Raw genomic sequence first — 11,121 nt, forward strand, 5'->3', positions numbered from 1 at the left:
GGATGAGTTACTTTTTATAATTAATAAATGAAAGGAAGATAAGAAAAACAAAAATTAAAAATGAATTCTTTATTTTCAGACTATAAGCTATGAGAGGGCAAGACTCCTGTCTGTCTTGTTGGTCTTTGCTTATCCACGGCCAGGGCAGCCTGGCCCTCAGCAGGTGCAGGAGACAGACCCCAGAAAAGAAGGCACCTGGGAGGAAAGGGAGGCAGAGGTGGGCCTCACCCCATTTGAGCTGGATGGAGACTTGGGCCCTCCCTGCTGGCCTCTCAGAACTTTACCTCCCCAAATGGCTCTGAGGTCTCTGGGTCCTCTGAGCTGGATTTGGGTCCTTGGCTCTTGCCGAAGACCCTCCAAGATTCCTAGTGTCTGTGTCTGCCACGGCCTGAGTTGTTCTGGGGAGCTCAGGTGACAAGGTGAGGCACGGGGCACTGAGGTAATCAGAGCTCCGGGCACTGCACTGCGGAGAGGAGGTCACCACCTGCTGTCATGGGAGGCAGGTGGAGCAGCCTGCCAGCAGGCAGGGAGGAGCTTCTTTATTCTGCGCTTTAATAAGGGGTTTAATCTCTGGGAAAAATTCAGCACACCCTGGGAGTGGATCCTCTTTGTCTCAGCACAGTTCAGAGCAGGTGTGACCCCAGCTGTGACCTGTTCCCTGAGACCAGCCTGTTCTCCCCAGCTGCAAATGTGTTCACCCACAACGTCCACCTCGGTTGTTGCTGTTGGGCCTTGGCTTGCTTTGTTTAGTTTGCTTTCCCTCAGCTAGCACGAGGGACCCAGCAGAGCCAGAGACGGTGGCCCGAACCACAGAGTGACCCCCAGAAAGCTCCTAGTCGGCGGGGAAGACAGCCCCTGACCGCTGGAGCTGCTGGTCCAATGGTGAGGATAGGGCATGATGTAGCTTCTCCCCAGGTGGGTCAGAGTGACCCCGACAACGATTCCTCCCTTGCCCCTCTGATGTGTCCCTTGGCCTCCCGGGAGCAGTAGTTGAGGGCCAGGGCATGGCACAGGGTGGGAATGTCAGCATTCTCAATTCAGAGCCCCGGGAGGACGAAGGGAGTGGGCTAGGGGCAGGCCAGGGCCACTGCCAGGATCGTCCAGCAGAGGGCGGAGTGCTACTTTAGTAGGAGGGAGATGGCAGGTGGAGGAGGAAGGGAAATAGGAAGGAAGATGGTCCAGGTGGAGGTGATGCTCAGAAAGAGGGGAAGGGCTTGGGGACAGCTGGTGGGCACAGAGGCGAGGGGAACTGGGAAGGTGCCCATCCGGCTTCACACCTGGGCCTTGGCAGGGCAGGGGAGGTTGGCATGGTCTTCCGGGCTGCCCACGCCAGTCTCTGCCTTGCCAGCTTCTGGGTGGGGACGTGACTTTTGCTTCACCTCCATCCCCCTTGGTAACACCTAGTTTTGAGAATAACCTCTTCTAGTGCATTCAGAATTTTCCTGATCTCAGAAAAGTCTGTTGGCTTTCCTTTCTGGATGGAAATGAAGTTTCCTTGAGACTTTCCTAATATTCAGTAACATCATCTGTATTCATAAATGCTTTGTATGTTTTTGTTTTGTTTTGGGTGGAAATTGAGGTTAGGGTTGAATTTTGCATGTGGCTCATGGTATAGGATAGATATTTCATGCTTGAAAGCAGGCTCCAGAGGCAGAGATGGGAACCAGGATATAAAGTCTTTCATAATTTGTAGGAATCTTGGGGAGGTGGTAGGTGGAATCAGGGCAGGGGGGTTGGCAGTGATCAACACAGAAGTCCCTGTTGACATATGGGTATCAAACACAATTTAGAATTTTAAGTTTATAGATTCGGGTAGAGAAGAATACATAAAGACAAAATATTTTGGGGGTAGGTGCTGGAAAAGTTTAAAGTGGGTTGAGATGGTGTTTGTGGTATATGGACTATAGATATCAGAGATGATACCCTAAGACCTGTGAACAGCAAACACCAGAAGCTACCCTATGTTTGTTCAAGGCATTAGCTGTTATTTATGGGATGTGCTGCTTTGGACGATGGAAGATTGCACCTGAGTTGGCATGGTACTGGAGAACATGTTGCTCACAAATAAAGTCTTTGTGGGGCTGAGCGTGGTGGCTCACACCTGTAATCCTTGCACTCTGGGAGGCCGAGGCGGGAGGGTTGCTTGAGGTCTGGAGTTCAAGACCAGCCTCAGCAAGAGTGAGACCCAGTCTCTACTAAAAAAAAATAGAAAAAATTAACTGGGCGTGGTGGCAGGTGCCCGTAGTCCCAGCTACTCAGGAGGCTGAGGCAGGAGGATTGCTTGAGCCCAGGAGTTTGAGGTTGCTGTGAGCTAGGCTGATGCCATGGCACTCTAGCCCAGGCAACAGAGCAAGACTCTGTCTCAAACAAACAAATGAACAAACAGATAAAAAACAAATAAAGCCTTTGTGATCATGCTCTTTTATGAGTTAGAATTGAGACAGGCAGGGCCTGTTCCCATGGGCTGGAGAATCTACAAGCTAGGGTGACCTTTGTCTTCTCTGTGCTCTGGGACCATTAGCTCAAGAGTAGGGTCCTGGGTTTTGTGACATGTAGCCAACATTCATGGCAGTTAAATGATGATGACTATAATTCCAGGTTGGATGATGTGGTGGAGAAATAAAATCTCAAGCATTCATGGAAAGAAGAGGGCAGTAGGGTTGCTGAAGGTAGGGAGGCTTCACAGAGCAAGTGGGACTTGATCTGGGCTTGGAAGGTGGAGCAGCCATGGGTGGGCAAGAGAAGGAGGCAGGGCATTCTAGCCACGGGCACAGCCTAAAGACAAGCATGGGGATGGGACTGTGGCCTGTGTGTGCAGCACTTTGAGACCTGTCAGACTGGAGCAGAGTGTGCTATCTTTGCTGTTGGGAAGGACTATGCCTGGGGTGGGCTGTGGAAGGCCTTGAATGCAAGGGCAGGAGGGAGTTAGACTTGATATGCTGAGAAACAGTAATTCAACAGAGGAGGAAGTTACAGAAGAAAGAGGTCACATATCTGGATATTTAGAAGACAGTGGAAACGTCACACCTAGCTGCATCAGTAGAAAAAAACAAATTGAGTAACTCAGGCCTCATTTCTCTCTACCCTATTACTCCAACCTCCCTTTGGGGTCTCATTATCTGATCCAATGCTCAATTTTCCATATATTTGCTCAATCTCTTCCTCCATTAGTGATACAAGCAGGAGGCAGGAGTTCAGCCCAGGTGGGCTCCTTGGCCAGAGAATGTCTGGTTGGACTTTATGGATGATGTTTGATTTCTGGGCAGCAGCAAAGAGGGGAGCTGGAGATTGAGTGTCCTCCTGTAGTTAGTCTGTACCAGTTGAGATCCTTTTCATTGCAAAAAACCAGAATAACTGATTTAAAGTAAATTATAAATAGAGGTTTGTTGTCTCATATAATGCGAAATCTAGACTTAAGAGGCCCCTGGTTTGGGTAATTCTGCAGCTCAACCGTGCTGATTTTTCTGTAATTCCTTTTTCTCTCCTCAGGAAGCAATAGGCATAGCTCATCCCATGTCAATATCCAAAGTAAGAAGGGAGAGCAGGGAACTTTTTCTTCCAGCATCTTTTTCTTACTAAAGCAGACCATCTTCCTTATAAGCTCTCCAGAAGACTTCACCATATCACCGGCCAGAACTAGGTCCCATCTAGGCCACTTCTAGAAGCAAGGGTGGCTTGGAAACCAGGTCTTTGGCATTTTCGGCCTTTGTTGTGGAAAGTGGGATCTGCCAGCAAGAAGGAGGAGGAGGGGACTGGTGGACGGTTGGCGACCAGCAGTGACTGCTGCAAACCTGAGGGACAAAGCAGTGGCAGAATTACTGCAGAGAGGCAAGAAGACTGAGCTCTTGAGGCTTGCGGGAGGAAGCAGAGGAGAGATCCTGGGTTTAAGAAAGGCCTGTGTGTTGGGGTCCAAAGCACACCATGGATTGTGTGTTTGGTGTGAGGGATAAGTCATCGCACTGGTGCTGGTGTTTACTTAGATGGTGAGATCAAGGCCACCTCAGTCGCTGGTTTCTTTCTTGTCAGTTTCAACCATGAGGACTCACCTTGAATCCATAGGTGGAGGCTGGCATTGCGTCCTTGGCAACAGAATCCCTTCCTCTTCTATGGGAAAAACTTCCAGTAGACCAGGCACTCCTGGGAGAGGGTGGAAATGAGGAACTGGGAAGGGGTAGGGATGAGAACCCATCTTTTTCTCTTGAACGTCCAGGTCTGAACCCCCTGCCCTTAGTGGCGGGGGGAGAGAGGGTGGAGGGGGCACTGGCAACACGGCTGCCTGATGGGGAAACAGCAGCCCAGCTTGGGGAGCTCCCACCTTTGTGAGGGGTGGCGGGGCTTGGTGCTCTGATGAAGCTGGGCTGGAAGTGGGGGGCCCACTCTGGAGGGGTCTTTGGGGGGAGGGGAATGCAAATCTGCATGGGGGCACCAGGCTGAGGGGAGGGATCAGGAGTGCTCAGCAGGGCAAAAGTCTGGTGGGGGGAGTCAGGGAAAGGCCCAAGGGGGCCCTGGGCTTGAGATGGGGTTCTTCACACCTGCTGGGGTGAGGGTGGGGCTTCCTGGACCTCCCACCCCAAGAGAGCTGAGGAGATTTCAGTGTCTCCCCTTGTGTGTCACACTCCTTGGCTTGTCAAGTAAGGAGTCACTGAATTGCATATGCATTTTCTCTTTCAGAAGTCAGTAGTGTCCCCCTGCCCCCAAACAAGGGGTGAGGCCAGGCTTAGGTGTCAGGAGCTCTGGGTTAAGTCTCGGTTTGTTCCATACTAGCCCTGGGACTTGGGCGAGTCACTTCATCCCTCCCAGCCTGGGTTTTGTCATGGGTAGAATGGCAGTCATGTTAAGGAGAGTGAGGACAGATTGACTCCCGTGTGAATCCCAGCTCAGCGTCTGTTACACAGCTGCATGTCTTTGGATAAGTTATCTGACCACTTTCAGTCCTCGATTTCCTCCTTCATAAACGGGCACTGGGTCATTCACATAGTTAAAGCAGTGCCTGGAGCCGAGGTGGCGCTCAGGGTGTTTCCCCCCTTTTCTTGCTGAGTGTTTGTTTTGTTTTCAGCCATTCACCTCCAGATGACTATTGCACTTCCTTTGCCAGGTGCAGGGTCTAATAGCAGCAGAGCAACAGTGGAAAACCAAAACAAAAGGGACCATATCTCATCTAGTCATTGGGAAGGATTAACCATTAGACTGCGAGGCTGGCTAGTTCCGAAGTGAAGCCACCACCCTGACTGCTACCGAGAACTAAATGGGCTATAGAGGGTTTCGTAATCTGCGAGGGCTCCCAGGACAGATGTAAGGAGGACCAAGCCCCAGGAAAGAAGCCCAAGTGGCAGGTTTTCAGACATGGTGACAGGCTAGTGTGAGGCCTCTGAGTGTGGCTCCCAGCCCTCAGCCTGGGGCCTTAGACAGGGCCTGTCTAGCTCCAGAACTAGGAATTTGCATGCAGAGTTCGGAGAGTGGCAATTCCGTTTGCCCTGCAGGGAAAGGCTCAGGGTTTGACCCTCTTGTCTTCCTGGTTAAGACGTAGAGGAAGGTTTGGGGTCAGCAGCTTTCGTCTCCTCCTTTAGCAGGTGCTCTCAGCCCCATTGCACTTGTCTCAAAGGGTCCTGCACCTCCTCACTTTTGAGCTCAGAAGGAAAAGCACAATGTTTGAATCTACTTTTAGGATAAAGGTAGAAGTTCAGTAAATTTCAAGGTTCAATTTTAGAGCTCTCAAGTTTTATGGTTTCACTCTAGTGGTTGAATGTTCCCATTCTCGCCCTGAACTCTCTAATTATGATTTTCACTATTGCCTCCACCATCCACGGCCACTGCCACCACCCCTGCCACCCACCGCCACTTCCGTCCGCTACTGTAGAGTCACAGCTCACAAGGTGGGTAGTGTAAGAAAGTAAACATAAAAGTAAACATATTTAAAATAGGCATCAGAGTCCAGCAATTGAGGGCATGGACTCTAGAGCCAGACGGCCTGAGTTCCCATCAAGGCGTCCTTCTATTTAACTATATTTTTGTACCCCTTAAGCAACTTCTCCTTATGCTCCCCTCCCCTCTACCCTTTCCAGCTTCTGGTAAGACCCCTGTTCTTTAGATGAGATTTGCTTGCTACTCTCTCCTACTTCAGAGAGAGAGAAGAAGGCAACAGCCTCAGTAAGATAGACACAAAGTGATCTTCCAGGTAGTTTGCCAGAGACCATGGCAAAGAGAACTTGACTGGACCTCACCTCGCCTAGTCCTAGAGAAGCAGGCAGAGCACAAGAGAACCTACAACACACACACACACACACACACACACACACACGCACACGCTCACACACACACTCTCTTGCTCTCACTCTCACTGCTGCCAAATGTGGGTTTGGCCATCTGCCACGCAAGAACCAAACACGAGAGGCAAGTGTTGGTGAAGGGAAGGTGGTTTATTCAAGTGCCAGCAGCCTGAGGAGATGGTGGATTATTGTCTCAAAGTCCATCTCATCTCCTCTGCTTGCTGAGCAGCTTATAAAGGGATGGGGTAAAGGGCTGGGGGCATTCAGCAAGTTTTGTGAGGGTTATCAGCAAGCACTGGGCCATCTGGCGGATCTTGTCAGCATCAGTCTGCTGCTGGCCCTGTCCAGACTGTCGATCTGTTTTTCCTCAAGGTCGTTTTCTAATCCTGTGCCTGGCAGCTGTGTAAGCAAGCAGTGGTTAATTCTGAACCTTTAAGACAGAACAAGCTGCAAGCGCAATGGCTTCCCTTTAGCTAGCCTAGGGCTATAGTCCGAATGGCCCTTGGGGTCAGTTTACAACACCATAGTACGACAAATCACACAAGGAATGCCTAATTCCTCACAAGTTTAAGATTGAAACCCTCACCAAAGACCTAAACATCAGAGTTAAAACTATAAAACTTTTAAAAAACAAGAGGGGAAAAGTTTAATGACATTGGATTTGGCAGGCATTTCTTGGATATAACAACAAAAACTCAGACAACATAAAAAATAGATAAATTGGACTAAATCAAAATTAAAAACTTCTGTGTGTCGAAAGACACAATCAACAGAGCGAAAAGACAGCCCATGGAATGGGACAAAATATCTGCAAATCATATATTTGACAAGAGGTCAGTATCTAGATTATATAAAGAACTCCCACAACTCAACAACAACAACAAAACAACTTGATTAAAAAATGGGCAAAGGATTTGAACAGATATTTCTCCAGAGAATATATACAAATAGTTAGCAAGCGTGTGAAAAGATGCTTACCATCACTAATCATTAGGGAAATGGAAATCAAAACTACAATGAGATACCACTTCACACCCATTAAAGTGGGTGTTATTTTGTAATTGTATTACAAAATATTGCATTATTTGCATATTATTTGCATATTTTCATATTATTACAAAACAGCAAGTGTTGGCGAGGATGTGGAAAAATTGGAACCCTTGCACACTGTTGGTAAAAATGTAAAATGGTGCAGCCACTGTGGAAAACAGTATGACAGTTCCTCAAAAAATTTAACATAGAATTACCATATGATATAGCATTCTCACTTCTGGGTATATATCCACAAGAATTGAAAGCAGAGTCTCAAAGAGATATTCATGTTCATAGCAGCATTATTCACAATAGCCAAAAAATGTAAGCAACCCAAGTATCCATCCATGGATTAATGGATAAACAAAATGTGGTAATATACATACAATGGAATATTATTCTGTCTTAAAAGGCAGGGAAATTCTGACACATACTACAATATGAATAAAACTTGAGGACATTGTGCTAAGTGAAATAAGCCAGCCACAAAGAGGTAAATATTGTATGATGCCACTCATATAAGGTACCCAGAATAGTCAAATTTATAGAAACAGAAGTCGAAAGGTAGTTGCCAGGGGTTGAGGAGGGAATGGAGTTAATTTAAAGGGTATAGAGTTTCAGTTTCGCAAGATGAAAAGAGTTCTGGAGACGGTGGTGATGGCTGCACAAAAGCATGCATGTACTTAATACCACTGAACTGTACACTTAAAAATGGTCAAGATGATAAATTTCATGTTATGTGTATTTTGCCACAGTTATATAAAAAAGCTACGTCATTACAAATACAGTTCAATCCTCTTTGGTCCCACTGTTCTACTCCCCCACATCCAGAGAAACTGACATCTTGAATTTAGTGTTAATCATTTCCTTTGCATATTTAGTATTGCTCTGTTTGTTTTGAAACTTTACCCTTATGAAACTTGATTTATCTTTATCTTTATGAGATTACCCATTCATATGCATAATGCTAGTTCATTAATTTTCACTATTACATAGTACTGTGTTATAGTAATATATTTCATTTATGAATTCTGTGCCCTTTATTTATCTATCCATTCTCTTATTTATTCGTGTGTCCTGGCAGATAGACTGCTTCCTTTTATTTGCTGTTATAAACATGGTCCCATAAATATTCTTACACACATTTCCTTGAGAACATGTGCAAAGGATTCTCAGCAAGTCATAGGGAATATGTGTTTTTGACTATATTTGATATTGCTGAATTTTTCTCCAAAGGGGTTTTGCAAATTTTTATTCCCATTAGTAGTGTATGAGTTTCTGTTGTTTGAAATCCTAAATGTCAGATTAAATAGTTTTCCTAATCTGGTATCTCAATGATACACTTGAAACTTGCATTTCTATTGTTCCTCTTCTGTGACTTGCTCCTTCTTATTCTATTGTATTGTTTGTCTATCTCATGTTAATATGTAGGAATCTTTCTACATTTTGTTACATGTGTAATAAACATTTTCTCCCAGTCTATGGCTTGTATTTTTTAATGGTGTCTTTTGATGAACATAAAATTTAAATTTAAATTTAAATGTACTGAAGTCTTGTCTTTTCTGGGTTATGTTTCTTTTCACCCTTCTTAAGGAAATCTTTACTACCCTGAGGTCATAAAGATCTTTTTCTATATTTTCTTCTAGAAGTTTTAAAGTTTTTCAAAAAATTTAAGTTTTTAACTCAGTTGGAATCTATTTTTCCATACTATGTAATGTAGAATGAAATCTGATTCTGTTTTTTCTCCCTGTGGCTAATTAATTATCCCTGTGCCGCGCCCTGACGAGGCCGTCACTTCCCACTGATCTGCAATCCCCCCGCCCCAGCACGCTCACAGATCACCTTTCCATTTATGTGCGGGTCCATTTCTGGGATCTCTGTTTTGTTCTGCTTCTCTATCTCTGCACCTTGACTTCAATGCCTTACATTGCTTTACAGTAAGTCTATCTAGTCGGGCACATCCACCATCTGGCTCATCTCCCAAATTACCTAGGTTCTTCCACGTACATTTCAGAACTGAGGTACAGGCAGTCCCTGGGTTACAGATGACCCAACTTACGATGTTACATACTTACAAATGGGCTCCCAAGGCTCCCTGTAAGGATAATTTATAATGAAATAATAACATTAATGATTTGGGAACTAGTTTCTTCCACGCGTGTAAACAATCCCGCATGGCATAGGCGGTTCCTTGCCGCAGCATCTTTAGGCGCTAGCGGCTAATCTCATAGATAGATAGAGAATCAGCTCATAGAAACACAAGAACACTAAGAATCAGAAGATCCAGAGCCAAGAAAGTTTACCACAAAAGAATTAGCTGAAGACTGCTTCTCACTGAAGCAGGATTTGCTAAGCTTGAGGAGCAAGACTCTACTATTGAGTGGTTTGCAAAGGTTTATCGTCAGTTATTGAGAACATCAGCTGCTGCAAGTCCATTTATGATGAAAAAAATAGATACCTTTTTCAAGAAACCGACTTCAGCGGTAAGCTCCCCTCCTCCCATGACAGACTCAAATCCTGATTCTCCAGCTCCCACTCCATCCTCTCCAGCACTGTCCCCATCATCACCTTCCCATTAATGTCAGCTACCCTCTTGCCTCAAAAATGCCCCTTCCAGTAAGCAAGACATTGATGCAACGTTAGGTGAGTGCTAACCTTTAATAGTCTCTTTTGAAATTTCTCCTATCTCCTATCTAAACTTCTTTTATGAGTTTGTTTTTATGTTCTGTTTGTTTGAATTAAATAAAGAGAACAACAGTTTTTGTAACATATTATCACAGTACAGGGATATTATTATTATGACAGTATTACACTGTATTATTACCACATCTGCGCAATTGTATTATTATTATTATTACCACATCTGCACTGTTTATCAGGCATCTGAATTATATGCAAATCTGACCTAAAGACGTCTTCTGGAACGTGTCTTCTTGATAACCCAGGGACCACCTGTATTTTGTTAGGTTGATTCCTAGATATTTCAATTTTTTGTTCTACAACGAGTGGCATTATTAAAATTTTTTCTAACTGCTGTGAGTATATAGGGATACAACTGACTTTTTCATTGCTTGAGTTCATAGATAAATTTATGCAACCAGGGCAGAGGCTGTGGATGACTCATACTTCCCGTTGGGAGGAAGAACTATTAGTAGCTTGGTCTGGTAATATGGAGCCAATCAACGATTCAGCTTTCTATCAGCATCAGACAGAACTCAGCACCCTCATCCTTCCTGTTCCTGTCAACATGCTTTTGAACAGCAACACTCTCCTCATTAAGGGGCGGAGGTCCCCAGGAAGATCAGGAGCAAGTCCTTTTGACTTAAAGATGCTCAAGATTTTATTGCCTGTCACAAAATGTACTTGGGCAATGCCATGCGAGTCCCTCAGGATCACACCGATCTGTGAGGGAGTCGGCCTCTTCTTGCCAGTTTGCAAATCTGCTCCTTCATGTCATCAGATGTCAACTTCAGCCAAGTGGGGACACTGCGGCTACAGGGCAAAGCCAGCGGGGACGGGCCCTTGCGTGGAGTACTCATGCGGTCCATGATGGCCGAGGTCAGGCAGAAAAAAGCACAATTGACTTTTCTGTGCACCTAAACCTGGCAGGTGCTGCTCTTGCATCCGCAGGGCATGAAGGAGGCAGATCATGGGGCCGATAAGTGCCTCTGCTCTCCAGGGTGCCTGGCAGTGGCTAGATGAATGGAAAGTCCCGGTGGCTACTTTTGGCTAGGAATGGCAATGTGGTGAGGGACAGAGGGGACCAGGAGAGCGACTGGGAAGGGAAACGGATGAGGGAGTTGGAGAGATTTTTGTGTTGAGA

At 45.8% G+C, this 11,121-nt stretch overlaps 1 pseudogene; it reads right to left on the reverse strand.

The window, feature by feature from the left end:
• Positions 1–10,386: 10,386 nt before the first annotated feature.
• On the reverse strand, positions 10,387–10,846 carry LOC138389976 (small ribosomal subunit protein uS15-like; annotated as a pseudogene).
• Between the last annotated feature and the right edge of the window lie 275 nt (positions 10,847–11,121).

Source organism: Eulemur rufifrons, chromosome 8 (assembly GCF_041146395.1).
Source record: "Eulemur rufifrons isolate Redbay chromosome 8, OSU_ERuf_1, whole genome shotgun sequence".
NCBI lineage: Eukaryota > Metazoa > Chordata > Mammalia > Primates > Lemuridae > Eulemur > Eulemur rufifrons.